The sequence below is a fragment of the Grampus griseus genome, assembly GCF_964374135.1.
Source record: "Grampus griseus genome assembly, chromosome: 1".
Taxonomy (NCBI): domain Eukaryota; kingdom Metazoa; phylum Chordata; class Mammalia; order Artiodactyla; family Delphinidae; genus Grampus; species Grampus griseus.
The window spans coordinates 65,061,684-65,085,626 of record NC_139017.1 but is presented as its reverse complement, the minus strand read 5'-3'; positions in this window follow the sequence as shown (position 1 = coordinate 65,085,626).

The window sequence follows — 23,943 nt, the reverse complement described above, 5'->3', positions numbered from 1 at the left end:
TAGGTACTGTTTGTGAAGGGACTTTTCAGATGTAACACCAGTCTCAAATCAGTTGACCACAAAATACAGAGATAAACCAGGTGACCTAATCACATGAGCCCTTTAAAGGCAGAAAGTTTTCTCTGAGTGGTTACAGAAGAAGAAATCAGAGAGATTTAAAAAAAGAAAATGTGAGAGGGATTTTCCATGAGGGAGGTTCTCTGTTGCTGGTTTTATAATGGAGCTGGACCTGGGCAAAGAGCAGCTCTTAGAGTCGAGATCTGTTCCTGGCTGACACCAGCAAGTTCATGGGGACCTCAGTCCTATAACTACAAGAATGGGACTCATTCTCAGCCTGCTGACATCTTGATTTCAACCTTAGCTGGGAACCCAGCCATGTTCTGTCAAACTTCTGACCTACAGAATTATGAACTAGTAAATAAGTGTTCTTTTAAGCTTTTAAATTTGTAGTGACTTTTTTTAAACACAGCAATAGAAAACTAACACAGAGGCTAGTAAGATGTTTTATAGTGCAGTTTATCAAGATTAATTATAAAAGCCCTGATTTTAGAGATTTAATTGTATTACTTTAAGACTACTTGCTAAAGATTTTTGTGTGTTGAAAATTTGCTCACAAGGAGATGGAACAATCTTCAACCCACCCATTGGAATATTAGGTGTGTATATCAATATACCTAGGGTAAAGGGAGTAATTTTCTAGGATGGGACCAGGAGAGATGTCTACTTGGCTCTTGTCCTTTAGATCAACATACCCCACTTCTGCAACATACACTTATCACCTAAAGGTTTGCCACAACTGGTGTTTATGACATTCAACTAGTACCAAATTTGCCCACTCCCTACCTTGATGATGCTTGTTCAGTTTGCAATCTGGATGCATGTGAATTCTTGGTTCTTTCACCCATTTTGATCCTTATCTTCTAACTCCTAAGACTTGGTATCTGAATGTGTTTTTCCTTGTAAATATATCTTGGATTTTCTTTATAGACCTGGACCTGGTCACTCATCCACTTCCTGGATTCATCATTACATATAATTTGAAATATTGAATATAGTACGATCCTTACAACATACATGCCTAGTACCCATTCAGGCCAGCCTGGTCTCTCTGGTAATGGTGTGACTCATAAATTCTATATAAAATCCTGAATTCTGGGCGTCCTTCTTTTCCATCCAGGAAATTGAGATGAAATTACCAGTAGGCATTTGTGGAAGAGATCACAGACCTCTGTATACAGGTGATCATGTGGGATATCCAATGAAAACATGAGAAGAAAGTTAGTCTATACAATAAATATGGCAACAACTTTTATTTACATCTTTACATCTGTTGCTATTGCTGTACATGGAAACTATTGCAACCCATCTAGAAAACTGGGTACTCATTGCTGAATATGGCCACTTGCTAACCTTCATGCTGTTGCTGGAATGTCCTCCCCTGTCTTCTGTAACTGGAGAAATACTACTGACACTTCACTATTTCTCTACTAAGCTGTAGATCCATTGGAGCTGGTTGTGATTGGGTCTTGGTCATATATGAATCCTTGACCAAAGAGCTCTCCTCCTCTAGCTTTGAGAAAGACAAACATGGGGAATTTAGTAAAGGAAGAAGCACTTTCCTCTTCCCAGCAGACTAGAGAATGAAGTCAAATCTGCTAATCGATATTATTACAGATGTTCTGCCAGACCCCCTCACAGTGCCTTGAATTTTGGTAGTGCAGAGGAAGGTCGAAAATTTCTATATAGGTAGGATCATTGAGACAAAGTGAGATGGGGTGGGAGAGTGCTAAGGAGACTTGGCTTGGAGCTGGATTTGTCTAGAAAGCATGCTTAACACTTAGATCAAGTAATTTTTAGACTAGGTTTGGGAGTTACTGATGGATATCATAAAATAGAAGAGGTATAAAGCTTTTTTGCCAGCCCTGAGATACTCTTTGTGTCTACTACTGAAATGATTTTAATAGAGTTGAAAAGAGAGAGTTTGATTAATCTCATCCCATGCAGCCAAATGTGCTTGCCTAGGCAGTTCCTATAAGTTACAGGAATCAATAAAAAATATCCCTTGTGCAAAAATTAGACTTGAAGTCTTAAGTGATCTTATGTGATTCAAAACATAGGGAGGACGAAAATGCAGTAGTATTCATACCTCATATAATTGCCCATAGCTCTTATCCCAGAAATGAGATATACAAAAATCTATTTCCCATTTGAAATCAAGGGAAGTCTCAGAGTCAAGGAAAACCAAGTACACTAATTTTTCTTTTCTTTTTATGAACTTAAGTAATGGAGGGAGGATTGTGCATACTTAAGAGAAGGCAAAGTTGGTTTCTGAATGCAGACTTTTCTATTTGACTTATTCCTGGGTGAAACCCCTCTGGGGAATAGGCACTATGCATTATATAGTATATTTTGCCTGATATCATAACTCAAAAGTCAGTGAGCACATAAAATTAAAATTAAAATGTCTCTCTCTTAAAGCATAGCCCAAAACTGTGCATTAACAGTACATAAGAGGAATTACAATCTAAAAGAAGTTTATATTATTTTTCTTTTATCTAAAAGTTCTTAAGAAAATGAGGACAAGATGTTTTACTAGATGTTTGGGGATCTTGAACCATATTCATGCGTTGAATGTGAGAACTTCAGAAATATCATTCACCAAACCAAAATTCATAATTTGATAGTGGATGAACGGATAAAAAAGATGTGAGATATACACACACACATACACACACACACACAATGGAATATTATTCAGCCATAAGAAAGAAGGAAATCCTGTCACTTGTGAAAACAAGGGTGGAACTCGAGGGCATTATGCTGAGTGAAATGACAGAGAAAGACAAATATATATAATATCGATATCACTTATATGGGGAATCTAAAGAAGCTGAACCCAGAAACAGAAACTAGATTTATGGTACCTGGGGCTGAGCAGTGGGTGAAAAGGGGAGATGTTGGTCAAAGAATACAAACTTCCAGTTATAAGATGAATAAGTTCTGGGGAATAATACTGAATTATATAATACTTGAAAGTTTCTAACAAAGTAGACCTTAGATGTTCTTACCACAAAAGAGTATTGGCAATTATGTGACATGGTGGAGGTGTTAGCTAACTTTATGATGGTAATCATTTTGCAATATGTAAGTGTATCAAATTAACGTGTTGTACCTCTTAAACTTACACAATGTTATATGTCAATTATATCTCAATAAAGCTGGAAGAAACAGACCAGGGTTGCTTGGAAGTAGGAATGCTAAGGCTTGAACTATCCATGCAGGTGTGCTCTGGGCATTTCCAGAAGAGATTAGTTTATTAATAACCTATATTTTTTCTTTTCATCACTGATTCAGGTAATATCCTTTGTCATATAGGGGGATGGGGTATTAGATTTAACTTTTAATGGGCATCTCCATACATTGTAATATTGTTGCTGATGTAACAAGGTAGAGAAATTCACATTATGCTTGTGGATAAGTATTTTCCTAGTCCTTTGGCTTTGCTTTCAGTTGTTTTGTTCAATTTTGTCTTTTAGAAAGGAGTGAAGATTTTCCTTTAACTGCTGGACCCTGGAATTGGGTCATATTGTTTCAAGTATTCGGCTTTATAAAAAAAACTCCTAAGGAGGATAAAGTAGTCTATTTTGTAAGGGTCTGTTTGTGAATTGTTTTCACTGTTTCATCTAATACTATTCTAGGTTTATAAAAGCCAAAGGGGTCTGTGGGATCTTCCCAGACCGGGGCACGAACCCATGTCCCCTGCACCGGCAGGCGGACTCTCAATCACTGTGCCACCAGGGAAGCCCCCAAAGGGGTCTTTTGTGTCTGAGGGCCTAACAAGAGCAGAGACAGGGAACTGGATAGATAAGGGGATAGAGGCAAGATACAGACAGACAGACAGACAAGAAATGGGCCTGGCATTCAGATCCCTGGGCCCTTTGCCTGAGTGTGGCCCTTTCACTGACCCAAAGTCTGAAAGTTCCAGGGCCTGCAGACCTGGAGAGGTCTTACCCTGAGTGCCTGGGAAGTGCCCAGGACCAGAAGATGGACCTCAGACATGGCTGGGGAAACTTGCACAGGGAGCCTATGATGGGTCAGTGAGACTTAATTTGGCTGGTACCTTAACTAAGCACTGGGATCTTAAACATCAACTCTTGCAGTGGGTGGGAACATTTTCTGTGCTTGGAAATGCTGGCCACTCTCTTTCTCTGGAGTGGGATCCTTAAAATGTAGTTAGATGACTGAGGAACTAAATTTTAGTTCCTCAATTAAACTTTATTTAATTTGAATTACTTTTATTTTAATGGGCATGCCTAGCTAGTGGCTACCATATTGGATACAGAACTTTCCCATCATCACAGAAAGTTTAATAGGACAGCACTGCTCTAGTCTTTTACCCAGACAAGCCTAAGCCTAACTTGCAAGTGTTCTAGCAGGTTCCTCAACACTAAACTCCAAGGGGACTCTTAGGAGTCAGGATCTGGGGTACCTGTACCTCAGAAACAGACTGGGACATGTTTAGCCCCCTAGCCTAGGCCAGAGAGGAGTGGAAACTACCATAATATGCATATTCAACCCCTTGAGAAATGAAAAGCTTAATTTATAAGGTCATTGAGGAATAGGTTATCACAAAGTTGAAGTTGAGGATAGAAGATGGTTAAAAAGAAAACTTTAAAGATGTTGCCATTAGAAGGAAGCATCTGACATTAATTTAGAGAAACTCTAGTTGAGACAACTTTTTCTGAATGAGAAAAATTTTTCATTTTGGACCTATTCTGAAAGTTGCTTTTTCCTCATCAAAACCTGGAAAGGCTAAATTCCTAGGGAAATTGCTTAAGTTCTGTGCAGTAAAAACTAAAATTGTGATAACTATAAAACGGCAGTAGATGAAGCTCAGTATTTATGTACTGAATTTGAGCAATTTCAGAGATCAGCATTCCTTGATGGTGGTTCAAATGCTCTAATGTAAGGAAGCAACATTTCCACTGCAGACCAGTGTAGGATAAAGCATGAGTTTCTGTTTCTTTGATTTCATCTCTGTTGACCTCTTCCTCCACCGCCCTTAAGCCACCCTCTCCCAGGGTCACAACCCAAGTCTTGCCATCACCAGAAACTATCAATTTCAGACACTTAACTTCCAGCCCAACATTTCTTATATTCTATGTTCCTCCAAATTTTCTTCTGTGGGTATACTAACATTTGTAAATTATTTATTTACTTTTATAGAAATTAAATCATACTGTGTAATACTGTTCTTCCACTCTTTCTTTTCATCTAGCAATATATTATCAACAATTGTTCTATACCAGATTCTTCTAACTTTTGGAATATATTACTAGTTCCTTCATTTTAAACTTTTTACTTTATACATATATACATATACACATATATGTGTGTATATATATATATAGACACACATATATATATACAAAGCCTTAGCCACATCTTGCAAATTGTTATATGATATATTTTCATTATCATTCAGTTTAATACAATCTCCAATTTCCATTGAGATTTCTTCTTTGATTCATGTTATTTAAAAGTATATTGATTGTATGCTTGAAGCCAAGGATCACTAGTTTCTTTAATGAGAAATGATATTTAGAGACCATAACATGGACTCTAGTGGTGCTTATTCCTTTTTGGTTGGTCAGTGTTTCTGGGCCTCTTCAATGAACAGAATTAAGAAATATGTACTAACTTTTAAAATATATGATACATTCAAATGTAAAATTAAAATTCAGAAAAACAAATAGTATATTGATTAATTTACAAACACTTGGAATATGGGGATTTTATAGTCATCTTTTCATTATTGATTTCTAGCTTTAGGTACTACAATAGAAAACAAACAACATGGTTTAAATATTTTTGAGTTTGCTGATATTTACTTTATGGTCAATTTTGGTAAATATTTCTGTGTGTTTGAGAATTTGTATTCTGAAGTGATTGGCCCAGTACACTGTGTATGTCAATTAGATAAAGTCAATTAGATAAAACTAATTGTTTTATTCGAACATGTTTGAATTTTCTATAGCCTCTGATTTTTTTTAAAATGCTTGTTTGCCCTATTAGTTGTTGAGATAAAACATTGAATCTTGCATAATGATTGGGAATCTTATATAATTCTTCAGTCTATCAATATTTCAAAATTTTGTATCTATTTTGGGTTATTATTACTAGCTGTAAAGAGGTTTAAATTGTTTTATCTTCCTGGTGAATTTACACTTTCATTGTCTTAAAAAGTCCTCAATTTGCAGTATTGCTTCTTGCCCTAAAGTATACTGTCGTTTATTATGTATTTTGGTTTTCCATCATATGGACCTGAATATTTTTTTAAGTGCCAGGCAGGCATTATTTTGTCACAATTTATAGAAATAATTTGAGAATAGAGTGACGTTTTTCTTTCAGGGGATTTAGTTTGTATCATAGTCTACTAGGGGCATAGCAATTGCAGATTTGAACAAAAACCTACTGAATTCTGAATCACTGTTACTCCTACTTTGTAGCTTTTTGATGTTTGAGCCCAGAGGGAGGGATAGTGATTAGGGTACTCCTTACTGGTAGTCCCAGGACTCTGATTTTGTCTTCCTGTCCTCTTTCAGTTGCCTCTTCTGGGAACAGGAGATGCTGCTAAGGGAAAATGTCCTCAAATGCTTTGCTCAACTCTTTGGCTTGCGTTCTTCTGGACCTTGGCCCCATAATTAGCTGGAACCTTGTTATGTTTATAATAACTCAAGCACATAAATATGTGTATCTGTGTGAGTGTATTGCAGTTTTTCTAGTTGTTTTTAGTGAGAGAGTTTATCAGAATTGTTTTGGCATTTCCTCTCCTTCACTCTTCAACTGATTCAATCTGGTTTCCTTATCTACCATTTAGCTGCCTTGTTAACATCATGTTGGCCACCATGTTTCCATATTGATTAATATTTTCTTGAGTCTCATCTTACTTGAATCCTCAGTAGCATTTGGCACCACTGATTATTCGTTCTACCTTGAAACCTTCTTCTCTCTTGAGTTCTATAACCCCACACTCCTTTTTTCTCTTACCTCTCAGACATCTCTATCTCAGTTTTCACTGATGGCTTTTTTTACTTTACCTCCAAATGTTAGAGTTTTGCATAACTCTTTTCTCCTTTTCTTTTTCCGCATTCTCAACTAAAGTGGTTTTATCCATTCCTGTAGTTTTAAACAACAGATGAAAAAAAGAAAAAAAACCTGAGATTTATTGGTAATACCTGCTTCTTTCTCACCTCTCATCAAGTCTTTCATTACCCGCTATAGTTCCAACCTCCAAAATGTTTATTCTCCCCATTTCTCTTGGCACCACAAAACTCAAAGCTGTATTGATTTCTCACTTGAACTAAAGCCAAACATTTCTAACTGACCTCTTTGTTTTTCCTTGTTTCTTCCCCTTCAATTCATTCTCCACATAATGGTCAATTTGCTTTTTAAATATGTGAATTGGATTTTGTCATTCATGTGTTTAAAAATCCCTCTTGACTTCTCATTACAAAATAAAATAAAATAAAAGCCCCCCTTTTTTCTGATGTCTGTGTCTCTCAGGTATAGTGTTCAGCTTCTAAAATAGATATCCAACTAAGGTATTTAAACAAATCAAAGGTTTATTCTTTCATGTGGAAGAACTATGAAAAACATTCATCTAGTGTTGGTTTGGTGGTTCCACAAAGTCATGAGGTACCCTGGGTCATTTGATGGTGTTAGTCTGCCATTCTTAGCCTTGGCTTCCATCTTCAATGTGGCCCCATGATCATAACATAACAGAACTTACAGCTATTTATTTTTCAAATGGGAAGAAACAAAAAGAAAAGATGCAAAAGCGCCCCCTCCAGTTCTTTATCCCCTCTTTGAAGGAACTTTTCTGGAGGTTCTCAGCCAAGTTCTGCTATGTCTCCTTGGGCAGAACCTAATCACATGTCTATATCTATAGTCAGAGGAGGCTAAGAAAGATGATATTTTATCTGAGTATATTTCCAACCTCCAAAAAAAACCCCAAAAAACAAAAAAACAACCTAGCTTGTCCTATAAGGGAAGAGACTACTACCAGTCTCTACCACAAGTCCTAAATGATTTTAACCCTGGCTCATTCTCCAACCCTATGATACAACCTCTTTCTCTGCTTTTCACAACTCGGCTGCATGATCTTTTGTGACCATTGTCTAAATTATGATTTTCCTGTTAATCTCCACCATAGAAATCATTGTGCCTTATAGTCTTTCATTAAAAGCTTTTGCTTTTAATGATCTGGCTGAACAGCTCACCATCCAGTAAACTGTATATTGTTCTTATCTCATGATATTAATTTATTCATTCTCAAATCATTATACTTATGAATTACCAAGTTAAATAACTATTCTATATGTGATTCAAACAGCTATATGGAACAATTGGATACCCAGTGATAATCTCAGCCAAATTTCCAGTACCTACAATTAAAAGATGAGCAACATAACTATGTGTTATATCTGTAAGCACCAAGTGTTTTCTAGAAAACAAAAAAGTACTTTTTTGTTTCATTTTCAGTACTTATGGCTCATATCATTGCTATTTGCAATTCAGAATGGTTATCTAGCCTGTTCAGGGTCATAGATTTAGTGGCAAAGTTAAATTAGAGCTGAGGTCTGGACACTCAGACTGACATTGAAAACAACAATAACAACGAAAACCTTAGATTAGCTCAGAGAAAACAAAATCCAAATTAATGTTCAATTCCTTCGATCTTTCTTGTGGATCTTCTCATTCCTACATTTTTGCAATCTGAACCCAGAGACAGTAGGGGGAAGAGGCCCAGAAAGCAGGCACACATATCAAGAATTCCAGCGCTTATGTCGTCCCCTTAGAGTCAGGCATTTCCCAGAGTGTGACGGGAAGAGCTATATATTTCCTAGGTCGGGCCGGTGGTCTTTGTATCTTTAGGAAGAGTGTAAATGTGGGGTTGGCACAATCACCTCTGGGCCCTCAGAGTATTGTGGTGGGTCCCCATGACCTTCGCAATTTTTTTTTTTTTATTTTGCGGTACGCGGGCCTCTCACTCTTGTGGCCTCTCCCGTTGCGGAGCACAGGCTCCGGACGCGCAGGCTCAGCGGCCATGGCTCACGGGCCCAGCCGCCCCGCGGCACGTGGGATCCTCCCGGACCACGGCACGAACCCGTGTCCCCTGCATCAGGCAGGCGGACTCTCAACCACTGCGCCACCAGGGAAGCCCTGCCCTTCGCATTTTGTCAAAGGGCATCAACAGCCTCCTCTCCTCTGCAGAGGGGTACGGGATGTTGGTGATGGGGGAACCAATTACGGCAGCTTCTCACTGCGGTGTTCAGAGTGGCTGGGTTGTCATTCATTACTACCTAATGTTTAGCTGCAGTATGCAAACCACCAAGGCTGGGAGGAATCACGGCTGAGAAGGGAACGCCTGACAGGGGCAATAAAGCACCTTCTTCTTCAAGAGGTACCACTGCAGGGTCGTAGAATTTGCATGCTGCTCCAGTGTCACCTGGAACTCAGGTTATTAATTATTATCCAAATCACCCCCCTTGTTACCTCCAAGCTCTCATTATGGCTGCAAACACAGGTATGTTCAACTCCCATCATGCCACCACTTTGTTCTATAACTACTGAGAGCAGAAGCCCATCAGAGGAACTTTAAACAAAATAAAAGCTCTGCCGAGGACTGCTTTCTCTTGGTTTGGCTTAAAGAGGATGGCGGTAATGTAAAATACCTTCACACTGAAGTTCAGTATTCATACTCATCAAGTGGACTTAGATTTTGAGATTATCTTCTGTCCTTTTGTCACAATGCATTTGCTTTGTAAAGGGCAGCATCAGCGCGGGATGCTCTTCGCCACGCTCAGAATCAGGTCCTGCCATAAACAGAAAGTTAGGAGCATCTCCGAAGCAAGAGGTTAACCTGATCATTGTTGTTTATTGAGGCCCATGTAGTGCCTTTCACAAGCCTCAGAAGCTTTATGGAATTCAGACTGACCCCATAACTCTGCCTGCTGGTGAAACGTGGCCACCCTTGCTGCAGGGCTCATCTCTTCTGTAAAATCACCAGCAATTGAACAATAAATGATTTGCTTTAGAATAGTAGGCTGTCTCCTTGCCCTCACGACCTCTCTTGCTCCCCCTGGGATCTAACAGTCTCCACCGTGTTGGCCTGGCCTATTCCCCACTCCAGGGGATGTGCCAAGAAATCCACACTACCTGCACATTTTTGGAAAGCTGATGTCTTTTACTTGCAAATTGATACCTCTATATAATCTGTATTTACATCCGTAAAAATTCATTCTCAAATATGTGACTAGTGGATACTGACTTTTATACTAAACCAAAGCAACTGTGATCATGTGGCTATAGCATTTAGTACAGTGCTAAGCAGCTTCATAAATATTGCTATCGTTATTTAAATCAGTTTTAATAATAAGTATACCCAGTTGCTGACAAAATTTCTCCAATAAAGGCTGTTACCATGGGAAACTGTGTTTCTATATATCTCTTCATTATTATTCCCATTGTCCCAAACTAGGATTTCCAGACTGGATGTCTCTCCCAGTTTTGTCACTTTCTCTTTCTCCATGTAGTGTGTGTGTGTGTGTGTGTGTGTGTGTGTGTGTGTGTGTGTGTATATACAAATATATTCAATAAAAGAAAATTTCAGCTCAGTAAATATTTATATAGTTTGCTCTGCATTCTGTTACTATGCCAGCTCAGCCTGGACTCCTCAGCAATGAAGGCAGCAAAGTGGTGAACAGTATATGCCATTTTACTGGACCTTGAGTAGGAAGGATTATCCCAACAGAGTCACCATTTATGAGTATTCGGATTGTATAAAATTATACTTTATCCATGCAATATATTTGCCTCCTGCACACTCAAAATTGACTCCTGTATACGTTGAAACATGGAGGCAGCAAATTGAGGGCCAGAATGTTTTAACAGAGACATGATCTTTTTCACTGGTTCTAAAATATACACCTGGAGATTGGAAACAGGCAAGGGCTTTCAAGTGCCTTAGCTTTGCCCACTGAAAGAGTGAAAATAGGAATATTATTTCCTGAGCTCCATGGCCCGCTCATCTGGCATAAGAACCCTCACAACAATTCTTTCAAGGCAGATGCTATTCACTTATTGCAGCTGAGGGATATGAAATGGAAAATGGCCAAACAGTGTTTCCAAATTGACAGAGTAAGTGGCAGAGTGTAGCTTTAGCCCTAGATTTAACCAACAAAGGCTAGGTTCTAGTCACGATACCACATTTCCCCGGTGCGTGTCGGGCTTCAAAATACTCACACTGCAATTGCTCAAACATCTTTGTAAACGCCTCTCTGGGAATATCCTTAACAGCTATTTCCCCAGGTACAGAAAACATCAGTATCATTGCAACATTGTCACATCTGGTTTTTGACCCAGAAACACATTACTCACCTTAATTGTCAGACTTAGTTCCAAACACCTTTTGCCTGTTTTCAGAAATTAAAATCACCATGAAGGCATGGGAGTTTGCTCCACTGAAGATATTTAGTTTCTAAATAAACAACTCCAAAGAGGGAACACAACAGATGCTTCAAAAAACGGCAGTATCTGTGGAATCAATATACAACTCATTTGTGCGGCTTGAAACATCCTCTTATATCCTGCATTGCTCTTATTCTTGGTCATCAATCCATGCCATCTCATCTTGTCCCAATTTCCCTTTTCAGATGCAGGGCTCTGGTACCCACAAAAAACAAAATGGGAGACCAGGGTGGCTGTGTGGTTTGGGGTCTCCCACAACAGGGTCTGGGGGCAAAAACAGAGGGATTTGAAATAAAAGGATTTCCTTCTCTTCACCTTACACCCTACTATACCCATCGTATTTCACAGTGGTGAGGTGGCCCAGGGATTGTGTCATCTCAAAGGCTGAATCCAGTTTGTTGACTAAAATAGCCTAGTGTCAGCTCTGTTTGGGGAATAAAGAGAGGATTTGCTCAAACCATGGAGTGTAGAAGTGAGAAGCATCTTGAAAAGCCCAGAAAAACTGTTCTCAGTGGTGACAAATGACAACAGGATTAAGTAAACTCCCCTTGGAATCCTCAGGACTTGCAAAACGCACAGGGCTTCCAGAGGTCAGCTGGAACAGGGACTTGGATGATGACCTTTAGGATATTACAGGTGTAATGTGACTAGGCAGACAAGAGAACTTGAGGACAACTGAGTTTTGTAGAAAAATAGAGAACAAATTCTATGATGTTGGTTTAAAAATGTTAAAAATTAGCATTTCTTGTTCACACATGTTACAATTAGGCTGGGTCCATTAATTTTTACATATAGGAGACAATGTATGTAAGAGATCTCACCACACTGATTGACATCTAGTAAGCATTTATATCTGTCAAGTTTTATTGAAATGTGTGATCTTTGCAGAATCACGGTAAATCAGAGAGATGCCAGAAGTTTAAATGGGCAAATGCTATTTTGATTCCCAAACAGAAAGAGAGGATGAATTTCATAAATCCTGACAAGGCTGGCACTGTTCCTTAACAAGATGCTACAATTTGTAGACATTTAGAAGTGGTAGTAGTAACAACTAAGGTCTCAGTCTCTCTTGGGTTCACAAAGAACCTGCTGATCAAGACCAGCCCCATTTATTTCTTTAACAGTATGATTAGATGACAACGTTAGGGAAATGGGGTTAACCTAGTCTAGCTGGATTTCAGCAGGGTGGGTGTTATGGACTGAATGTTTGTGTCTCCCCAATCATATGTTGAAATCCTAACCCCCCCCCAGTGTGATGGTATTTAGAAGTGGGGCCTCTGGGAGGTGATGAGATCATGAGGGTAGAGCCCTCATGAATGGGATAAGTACCCTCTTAAATGAGACTCCAGAAAGCTCCCTCCTCACTTCCACCAGGTGAGGACACAGCCAGAAGATGTCTATGAACCAGGAAGCTGCCCCTCACCAGACAATGAATCTCCCAGCTTCTTGATCTTGGACTACCCAGCTTCGGCGACTGTGAGAAATTAATTTTCTTTTTTTTTGTGTGTGTGCGGTACGCAGGCCTCTCATTGTTGTGGCCTCTCCCGTGGTGGAGCACAGGCTCCGGACGCACAGGCTCAGCGGCCATGGCTCACTGGCCCAGCCGCTCCGCGGCATGTGGGATCCTCCCGGACCAGGGCACGAACCCGTGTCCCCTGCATCAGGCAGGCGGACTCTCAACCACTGTGCCACCAGGGAAGCCCCAATTTTTGTTTTTTATAAGCCACTCATTCTATAGTATTCTATTATAGCAGCCCAAATGGACTAAGATAGCATGTAATAAAAACTCTTTCATCATACTCTGTGGACAAGGAGAAATAAGAACTTGTCCAGTGTATCCTTATACCATATTTTGAAGCTTCCATTCAGTTTTCATTAATCTTCCTGTCTGTTAATACATGGTTTTAACTAATTAATTTTAATTCTCGAGACTTTAACATATACTTTAATCACAGAGGACAGATTTTGTGGTTGGATAGGGGTGTGTCTTTTTGGGGGGCGCGTGTTGAGCTTGAGTTGAGAAACTCACTGAGTGAGAAACTTCATGAATGACCATGTCCAAAAGATGATATTAATGAATTATCACAATATCAAAGGAATTGTGAGTAACACCCAGTAGCACTGTCCTGATCAAAATTTTTATCAACAATGTGAAGAAAGCTAGTTTCAAGAAATTATTTATCATCCAGTGTGAGACACTTTTGAGAACAGGAGGAGTTATCAGTAGAATTGCTGGGATGCTGGGACAGCACTGGTCCCATGGGATTGTCCTAGGCCAATCAGGATGCAAGGTCACCCTACTCATAAAGACTCAACTGCTGCAGAGATAAAGAAAGACAACAGTATAGGACGAACCCCTGCTCTTCTTAGTTGAAATCCATTTTCAAAGAAACCCAGGGTATTTCTTTTCTACACCTAGTTCCTGAAAAACATTCACTTTTGCCCAGCTCTTGGGAGAAGTGCATCTCACTCTGGAGGCAGCTACCTCTTTTTACTCTGCCCTAAGGCTGTGACTGAACATGGTTTCTTGTCTTGGGTCATTCCCAGGGGAGAATCAGGTACCAGTCCCTGTGTGTCTTGACCTCCATGAGACACAAGTCAAGCCCCCAGGTGATTCTCTCATAGGTCTTTCATTTGACTTGAGGTGAGCCCTTTTGTGTCAGCTGGAGGTGTGTGTTCAGCTAAAGCATGGAGGACCAGTTCATGGCTCTTCCAGTTCTGCACAGAATGCCCCTAATCTCATCTGGCCATGAAGATGTACTTGACACCTACCATTTCACTCTTGGCCTTAGGGGGCTGCAGCTGAAGAAAACGTCCTTCGTTAACATCCTGGTATGCTTTTCTAGAGTGCCATCAACCTAGAACAAAGATTCTTCTTATAAATTAGACCTTGAAATTTTCTTTTACAAATGTCTTCAATGACATTTTTTGACTACATCAAACCTTATACTTTTGGCAGACACTGCTAATTACCTATCTGATATCCAGTTTCTCCTTCTTTGATGACAAAACTCTGCCTTTATTTGGGTTGTAGGAAGCCTGATTAAAAAAGATTCATCTTCTTCAGATTTCCTTGAAATTGGAGATTAACACAAGACCCTGTTCTGCTCAGTGAGATGTTAAGTGGCAGTTGCTAGATGAGGTTTCTGGGAAAGCTTTTAAAAAGGACAGAGTCATTCACACATCTTTTTGCTCTTTTTCTCTTCTTTTGGTCTCGATTGTAGTCATGATGCTTGGAAGTGCTTCTGCCATCTTGTGACCTTACAGGTGAGACCACACAGTAAGGATGGCAGAGCTTGAAGAATAGGAGGGTCCAGCGGTCCTTGAACCACTGTCCAGCCCTAGACTGCCTACACCTGCACTTCTTGTTCCACGCAGCAACTGCAGCATTTCTTTGTGCAAGTCACGCTCTGAGGGATTTTCTGTTACTTGCAGCTGAATGTATCATATCACTGACTAATAGAGTTCTCTGAACACCCAGTGTCTTTCTCCCTGGAATAAGTAGGAAGTAAAAACAAATATGCACATACACCTAGATTATTTTGAGAGTAATAGGATGTTTGCTTATTGTTTTCTCCAGCTCTCCTAAGACTTACTTGGGGGAGGAAGAAGCAATACAGAGAAAGGAAAAATAAAATGCTGTTTCCCTAAGATCTCCCTGATATGTTGAGATGACAGGGCTGCCTATTTTGTAGCCTAAATCATCAGATGTAGCATAAAGTACTTCCTCCTCTTGGAGCTATGGTTAGGAGTAGGTAGCAATAAGAAATGGACACATCAGGCTGAGCAGTCCCTCAGCGTATTCCGTGAAGCACCTCCTACGTGCCAAAGACAGCTGGAATGGAGAAGAAGCAGGACAAAGCATCATGCTGGTGTGGCCTCCTAGGTTTGGCAGCAGTTTGGATGCCCTGGTGTGCATCACTAGCTTTTGGAATTAGTGAACTTATGGGAAGGGGTATTGGCAAAAAAACCTTGCAGTGTCCTGGCAAGAAACATAAATATGTGTGAAATGTGAAGTGACAGTTGTAAGACAATTAATTCAAAGTGGTGGAGTCTGTCAAACTAGGGAGGACAAGCTGGCTTAGAGGATCAAGCCAACATTTAAAAAATCTTTGCCCCCCAAAAAAACTTGGACCTAGGGTCATCCAAAGACAGATGCAAATTTGCTTTACTGAGGATGGCAGCAAAAGGAGACAGCAGGGCTTCCCTGGTGGCGCAGTGATTGAGAGTCCGCCTGCCAATGCAGGGGACACGGGTTCGAGCCCTGGTCTGGGAAGATCCCACATGCCGCGGAGCAACTGGGCTCGTGAGCCATGGCCGCTGAGCCTGCGCGCTTGGAGCCTGTGCTCCGCAACAAGAGAGCCCGCGACAGGGAGAGGCTCGCGCACCGCGATGAAGAGTGGCCCCCGCTCACCACAACCAGAGAAAGCCTTCGCACAGAAACGAAGACCAAACACAGCCAAAAATAAATAAATTAATTAATTTAAAAAAACTGTATAGGAAATGATGAGGAAAAGCAGAAGTATAATAATTATCTTTTTTTTTTTTAAAAAAAGGAGACAGCAGCAGGGTAAATTGAAGCTAAAGAATATGGGGAATATCTCTTAGTTGAGGGAACTATTTCATGAGCCCTCAAGAAACCACTCAAGAACCCCAAGATTTAATTGGGAAAGAAGTGGTGGAGGCAAAGCCAAAATAGGTGCTTTTGTTATTATGATCATGTTCTTTTTATCCCCAACCTGAAATAGTCTGGGAATTGCTTGTTTCTGTGAATATTTTTGCACTTATGTTGAAGGGAGATAAAGTACATTCATTTCAGGCTCCATATTTTCCTTCATCTTTGACCACACGTAGCACAGAGATCATGATCAATAAATGGTAAATTAATAAGGGGATTTCAATCAATCCTGGTAATAATAGTGATGATTAGGATGATGATAGCTATGATAACACTAATAGCTATGAATTTTGAGTGATGATTGTGTGTAAGATGTTATCTATGGATGAGACCTACAGATGAGAAAACAAGATGGTTGGGGGGATTATAAAAATTGGTAAAGCCGGTTAAAGTGGCAGAGCCTGGAATCAAAGAAAAGCTGGTCTTACTCAGGAGCAGAGCTTCCTACCTCTTTGCTGTACTGCCTAGGTGAAGGGCTTTTATATAGTGAATTCTAGTATTTCCACAAAAATAATGGATATTTCTAAAAGAACTTAAAAAATGGTTCTCTGACAAAGCTAAACAGCTAACTCCATCCACACCATCACAAAATAGCTGCTTTCCCAGTTTGCCCAGTTTGCCCAGCAAGCAGACCTGCAGAGTGAATGGCTTCCTACTAGGCTCTTTCCCTTGAAACATAGGGAACAAAGAAGAAGAGTGATGCTGTGGCACGTGTAGTCCGCTGATGCTGGGTCCGATGGTAAGATAGATGAGTAGGAGGATAACAAAGAGCAGTCACCGTGGGTGCAGGCCTGCCGCAGAGAACAGAAAAGGATTCCGGAAGAGTGTTGTAAAAGTCAACTGCATCCCCTTCCTCACCGCCCACCCCCAACACACATCTACAAACCTCCTTGAATTCCAGCGGAGGCTGAACTTTTTGACTTCAGGCTCTGGCTGACTTGTAGGAATATAAACATCAACAGGTTCCCCTGGGAATGAAGCTTGTACTGCAGCTTCATTGTAATTTATTAATCGCAATGATTTCAAGATGAAAATGTAAGCTTGCTGTTTGGCCACACACACATGTTACACATAAAAGGCTTCAAAATATCAGAAGAGCAATTTCCTCTGGGGGAAATGGAGCATGGAACACGGCTTAGATACCAAAGCTGGGGCCACAGGGCCCTACGACAATCACCAAGCTACGGCTCCATTTGTATCTTTGGGTTTGTCTGTTATTCTAATGGTTAGATCTCTGTCTTGTGCTGGCCAAGTTGCCTGCCTGGCTGGTTCAACACAATGAAAACTGTCTGCAGAACTGGAGCAGGTGTCAGTGAATACCTTCAACACCATCATTGGCAACATCTGTCAGGAAAGACTTCTTACTTCCTCAAAAGGGGCCCTGGGGCTGCCCAGAGACTGCCCTGCACCCCTGTCTTCTAGAAGGTTCTAATGCAGATATATGAGAGAAAATGTGATCATGCATTGGGAAGTAAAACTAAACATCAAAATGAACATCAAAATGAACATTAAAGTGATTATAAGTTTATTTACAAGCTAAAAATAAGTTTGGTTTTAGGTTGGGAAGGGAAAAGGATGAACATAGAATTCATCCATATACACATCCTTCTGGTCTCAAATGTTAGTGACACATGTGCTTGGTGTCAGCTCCTAAAGTGAGACCTGGAGGGGAAACAGAGGTGAAATTCTGGGGGTTGAGTATAGAAGAAACTGAGAATTTCCTCTGTGGTCCACGAGAAAAGGGCAACAAGCCTTGCCTAGCAAGGTGATCAGGGACATGCTTGTGAGGAAGGTTGGGTTTCAGGAATGATTTACAGGATGGGTGGAAAGAGAAGCGATGGGAAGAGAGGTGGCAGAGGTGAAGAACATTGTATAACAGAGCCAGGACGGACTCTCTGTTGATGTTGCCCCTGCCATTCTGGGGGTTTATAAAAGTTGATTAGCTGCTCTGTTTCTAGTACTCAAAAAATGTAGAGAAAAACTCCCCAGGGACTAAGAAAAATCATAGTATGTGGATGCCCTGCATTTCTAGAGAAGAGAGTCCTGAAAATCTGGGCCTCTCCTTTTTTCAGGACTCCACTGAATTAGGAAAGTCTCAAAGGAAGGAGGAGCTGGATCCCAAATGTGCCTCTTGGGGTCCCCAGAGGGAATGAAGTCTCCCAGGGGATTTCTGAGCTGGGGAAGCAGACGCACTCCACTGCAGCACCATCAGCAGGACGCGCTGAGTAAATCGTCAGGCCCTCTGCTGGGGTGTGCCTGGCTCCTTCTCTGATTCTCTCCTCCTGACATATCCATGATGTTTATTAAGAGATGACAAGTCTATCAGGCCTCATGAGCAGTCTTTCATAAGGAGGAGATCTTCCCGTACATCCAGGGAGTGTCATCAATCTTGTGCCGGCTCTGAGCTCAGAGCCTCCGAGTGAACAAGGCCCCTTCTCCACCCCGCCCCCTCTTTGTAACCATCTCTCACTGGCTTCCTTTGCCTCCTCTCCCGGGCTTTGTAACACAGCAGGAGGTGGCAAAAGAAGAGATGCTATACGCATGAAGTGTTCCCGGTAAAGAGACGAAGGATAGACTAAAAGGGCCCTTTCTCCTATGTTACTGGCTTTAGGGAATATATTTCATCATTAGAAAGGGAATGGGCAGAACTGAGACAGCAGAAATGACTGCTAACACAGCTAACATTGTTTATGTTACAAACATCTACAGTATACAAATGTGTTTCATATAATACATGTGAATATGACACCCCTCTCACAGAGACTCAGTTGTCCATCTTTCTAAAATATCAAAAATGTGGAGATTCCATTCATTGTGTATAGGCATTGTGTTGCCTTTCCTATGTGCCTGCTTTGTTTTCTTTCCAGAAAGAAGATTTTTGTTGTAACTATCAGCATTTAATACTCAAGAAAAGACTCCATTGCTTTGCATAGGAAGCAAAACTGATACTAGTAACTAGCAATTGCAAATGGACCTCATTGAATATATGTCTTTTGAATATTATATATGTCACTATATTTGTAAGTCAAATGTGTTCCACATTTATTTTTCATTAGAAGGCCCCTAATCTGAACCACACAGCTTCAAGTCCTGAAAGACACTCTGTCAGATGGGATAATAATATCATTTTTAAATTTCATGAAATTTATTGAGGCTTACACATCATTTTTTGGCACTGGTTCAATATTTAAACATTTCAATCTAACATGTCATAAGGTTGTTTTTTATTTGGGGATGGGAGAGAGAGAGGAAATTATTTTCCTGTATCATGAATGCTTCCAAATATTTTTTTGAATCTTCTTCTTTACTATAATATGTGCTTTTCAAAGATTTTGACACTGGGCTTTGTTCAGAGACACGAGGAAGGTCATGAAAAATGGCTCTTTTATCCTTTGCACGGCACCTCTATGACTATAGCAGAATCAGATAGGAATGAAAGATTAGGCTGGTTTCATTCACACTTGAAGGCCTTTCTAAGACTTAGCTGCTGGTAAAGTGCTTTACAATGCTTAGATTCTGTGATTTGCTTCAATCTGGAGCTATAAAGTTCCAGAAATGCTGTTTTTAGAAATATAATAAGCACCCAACATTAAACAGTTGCATATGCCAGCCTAGCCAGGACCTACCTTGGTATTGCAGGTGAGGGTCCCCAAACCGTTCCATGTAACAAATGAATGTAGGCTTGTGTGTGTGCATGTGTGTTATGGAAAGCAGGTATGGTTCAGACCATTAAAAGAGTAATACAGTAGCAGCATAAATGACTTCTGATGGTGAGATTAGCTCTGCTCCGGATACCTAAACAGAATCTTGTTACAGTTAAATGTGAAATTATATTATTTTCCTATTTTGATGAGCACTACTGAAACGGGGAAGAGAGCCTGGTCTTTTATGGGAAAATTAAGTAGGGCAAAAAAGTTTCCAAACCTCCAAATGAGTTATGACAAAGATATTCGTTTTTATTAAAAATTAGCTTCCACTATCGGCTTGAAAATTTTAGTTCTCTTTTTTTCTAGAATACGTAGAAGCTTTTGTTTGCATGGGGAAGAGTTGGGGGACCACTTCTTCACCATCATTTCAGACATGTTTTGTTTTTGTTTTTTAACAGCTTTACTGCGATATAGTTAAAATACCATGCACTTCACCCATTTGGCATGTATAATTCAATGGCTTTTTATATATTCACAGATTTGTACGACTCTCACCACGATCATGTTTAGAACATTTTATCGCTCCCAGAAAGAAAGCCTATCTCCCTCGGCTGTTTACCTTCCAGCCACCTAGGGAAGCAGGATCTATTTTCTGTTTCTATGGAATTGTCTAGTCCGAATATTTTATGTAAATGGAATCGCCTCATATGTGGCTTTGTGACTGGCTTCTTTCACTTCGTATGATATTTTCAAGGTTCAGCCGCGTTGTTACATGTATTGGTACTTCACTCTTTTCACTGGTGGATAATATTCTGTTGTGATGATCAGTTTGATGGGCATTTGGTGTTGTTTCTACCTTTTGGCTATTATGAATAACGCTCCTATGAACAGTCATGTACAAGTTTTTGTGTGGACATGTGTTCACTTCTCTTAGATATAAATCTAGGAATGAAATTGCTGGGATCATATGATATGTTTGTTGAATGTTTTGACAAACTACTAGACTCTTTTCCAAAGAAGCTGCACCATTTTACATTTCCATTAATAGGGTGTGAGGGTTCCAGTTTCTCCACATCTTTGTTATTAACTGTCTTTTGGGTTATAACCGTTCTAGTGTATATAAAGTAGTATCTCATTATGGTTTTGACTTCCATTTCCCTGATGATGCTGAGCATTTTTATTTTTGCCTTTTTAAATTTTTAGAGAAATATCTACTCAAATCTTTTGTCCATTTTCTGGTTGTATTATTTGCCTTTTTATTATTGAGTTGTGGGAGTCCTTTATATGTCCTAGGTATGCATCTCTTAACAGATATATGATTTTCAAAATTGTCTCCATTCTTTTCCCTTTCTTGATAGTGTCCTTTGAAGCATAGGGTTTTTAATTTTGATAAAGTCTAATTTATCCTTTTTTTTTTTGGCTTGTACTTTTGGTGTCATGACCTGCTTTATTTTTACATGACTCTTCAGAGGAACTCCTAAACGTTTGGATTCTGGCTGCAACAGGAACATTGAGGGAGAGTGGTACTGGAGTGGATGGTATTAAAGATTGATACCAGTGAGTTTAGAAAACCCAGATTTCTGCTGCAAGCACTTTCACAGCATACCACAGTCTCACCACATATTGGTTAGGAAAATATGTTGTAAAAAGTTTGTTTTCTCAACTCTTCCAAGTATGTGTGACTCTAAGGACACACATATGGACTTTACAGTCAACTCAAAAATATTATACAGTATGCTGCCACCAGGTGGTGGTAGCAACAGCCTTGAATGCACAGTCTCATTGTTTGCACTTCAGGAAACATGGTTTCTGTGAGACCTGGGCTTTCTATTCTAACCCATTGTAAGAATAACTTTTCAAGATTCTATTTAAAAAACTCGAATTTTCTAATAAAACCCAACACTGAATGTTAAAAGCATACATTTAAAAGAAGATAAAGAGAAGAACAGACAGGGAATAAACATTTACTGAGCACTTACTATATGACTTTATGTATACAATTTTATTTAATCCTCATAATACTTTTTTATACAGCTTCAGTGTCTTCAGTTTAAAGATGTTTAACTTTTTTGTCTGGGGTTATATAACAATGACATACTAGAATTCAGGCTGCCTGGCTGTAAAGCCTGTACATCTGCTACTATGTCTGTATTTTGTGGCTTCCTGTCAATAACTAAAATGTAAATTCATGTTCGACTAATATTTAATAAGCATCCACTGTAAATATGGGTACAATTTGGATTTTTTCCATTAATCCTAATTATTATCTAACATTGCTTAAAACAAAGGTGATCTTCCCCAAGAATTGATAAGGTTCTTTTTCTCTTTCTCAAGCTCTCTCTGCCTCTCTTTCTCCTCCTTCCCTTAAAACCAAAAGGCTTCACAGGCCAGCATGTAGTTTGGGGGTTTCAGCTCAGCTCATTGTCTAAAAAAAAAATGCTCGTCTACAGCTTTCTGGTAGTTTGCAGATTTCCTGTTTCAGCTGGAGAAACACTGTTTCTTGGCTTATCGACACTGACTGGGTGGCAGCCTTGTCCATACAGATCCCCTGAGCTTCCTGAAGGAAGAAATTCTATCTGCTTGTTCTCCACTTTAGCTCCTCCAAATGCTTCTGATGCAGTAAATGAGGATTAATTTAGTCTGATTACTTTTATGTTTTTTTAAATTTTTGTTTTTTTATAATTTTTTTTTTTTTTTGGCTGTGCCACACGGCTTGTGGAATCTTAATGCCCTGACCAGGGATCAAACCCTTGTCTTCAGCAGTGAAAACGTGTAGTCCTGACCACTGGACCTCCAGGGAATTCCCTAGGTTGATTATTTTTAAGGCCCAGAAGACTTAGGAAGCAACTTTGACCTTTCCCTGACTGTTTAAAAGAATATAGATAGAGAGCCTGTTCCCCAATAGAGCTATCACCAGAGATACCTGCAAAGAATATGGACTGGGGTGGTAAGGAACCAGGCAGGGCCTAGAGATCGGAGTCCACTCTGTGTCCCATGTCTCTGACAGGGCCAACAAGTATTTATTTACCAAATCTTTGCTTTCCCATCTTCATGTGAATTGCCTTCCTCCTCTTTGAAGTCCCAAACAACTACCCCCAACATCCTCTTTCATCTTTAGCTGAAGACGGTGTTTAAGGTGAGGGCTTTGGCCATTTTGGTGAGTTACTCATTTTTCCTGGGTCTACCTCCTGTTTACATGTTTATTTGTTTGTTTTTGCGGTACGTGGGCCTCTCACTGTTGTGGCCGTTGTGGAGCACAGGCTCCGGACGCGCAGGCTCAGCGGCCATGGCTCACGGGCCCAGCTGCTCCGCGGCATGTGGGATCCTCCCGGACCGGGGCACGAACCCGTGTCCCCTGCGTCGGCAGGCGGACTCTCAACCACCACGCCACCAGGGAAGCCCCCTGTTTACATGCTTTTAAACTTTTGTTTGATTTTCTCCAGTTAATCTGTCTCAGGTCAATTTAATTCTTAGACCAGCCAGAAGAACCTAGGAAAGTAGAGGAAGGTGTCTTCCTCCCTGACACTTCGTTTCTTCTCCTCCTCTCTCTCCCTCCCTCCCTCCTTCCTCTTCTTCCTCCTCTTAGCCTTCCTTCGCCTTTGAGAAAGACTTTTTTTTTTTTCCCTTCTGTTTTGCTCTATCCACTTAGTAATTCAGGGCTTCTTTATGTCTTGTCATAAAATTCTCCATGATTGTTCATGTTCCCTTTTCACATGAAGTTTTACTTTCCTTTAATGAAGAGGAGTATGTTCTGCCTGCTTACATGTATTTTCAGGGGGAACCACTGTTCAGGGTTTTTTGACTTTTATAGGCATTGTTTCTGTTTATTGTGGCAATTATAATTCCACTCCAATATTTAAAACCTATCTCTGCAAGAGAGATCTTCAAAATTGACTTTAATTTTTTTTTTTTTTTTTTTTTTTTTTTTTTTTTGCGGTACACGGGCCTCTCACTGTTGTGGCCTTTCCCGTTGCGGAGCACAGGCTCCGGACGCGCAGACCCAGTGGCCATGGCTCACGGGCCCAGCCGCTCCGCGGCATGTGGGATCTTCCCGGACCGGGGCATGAACCCGTGTCCCCTGCATCG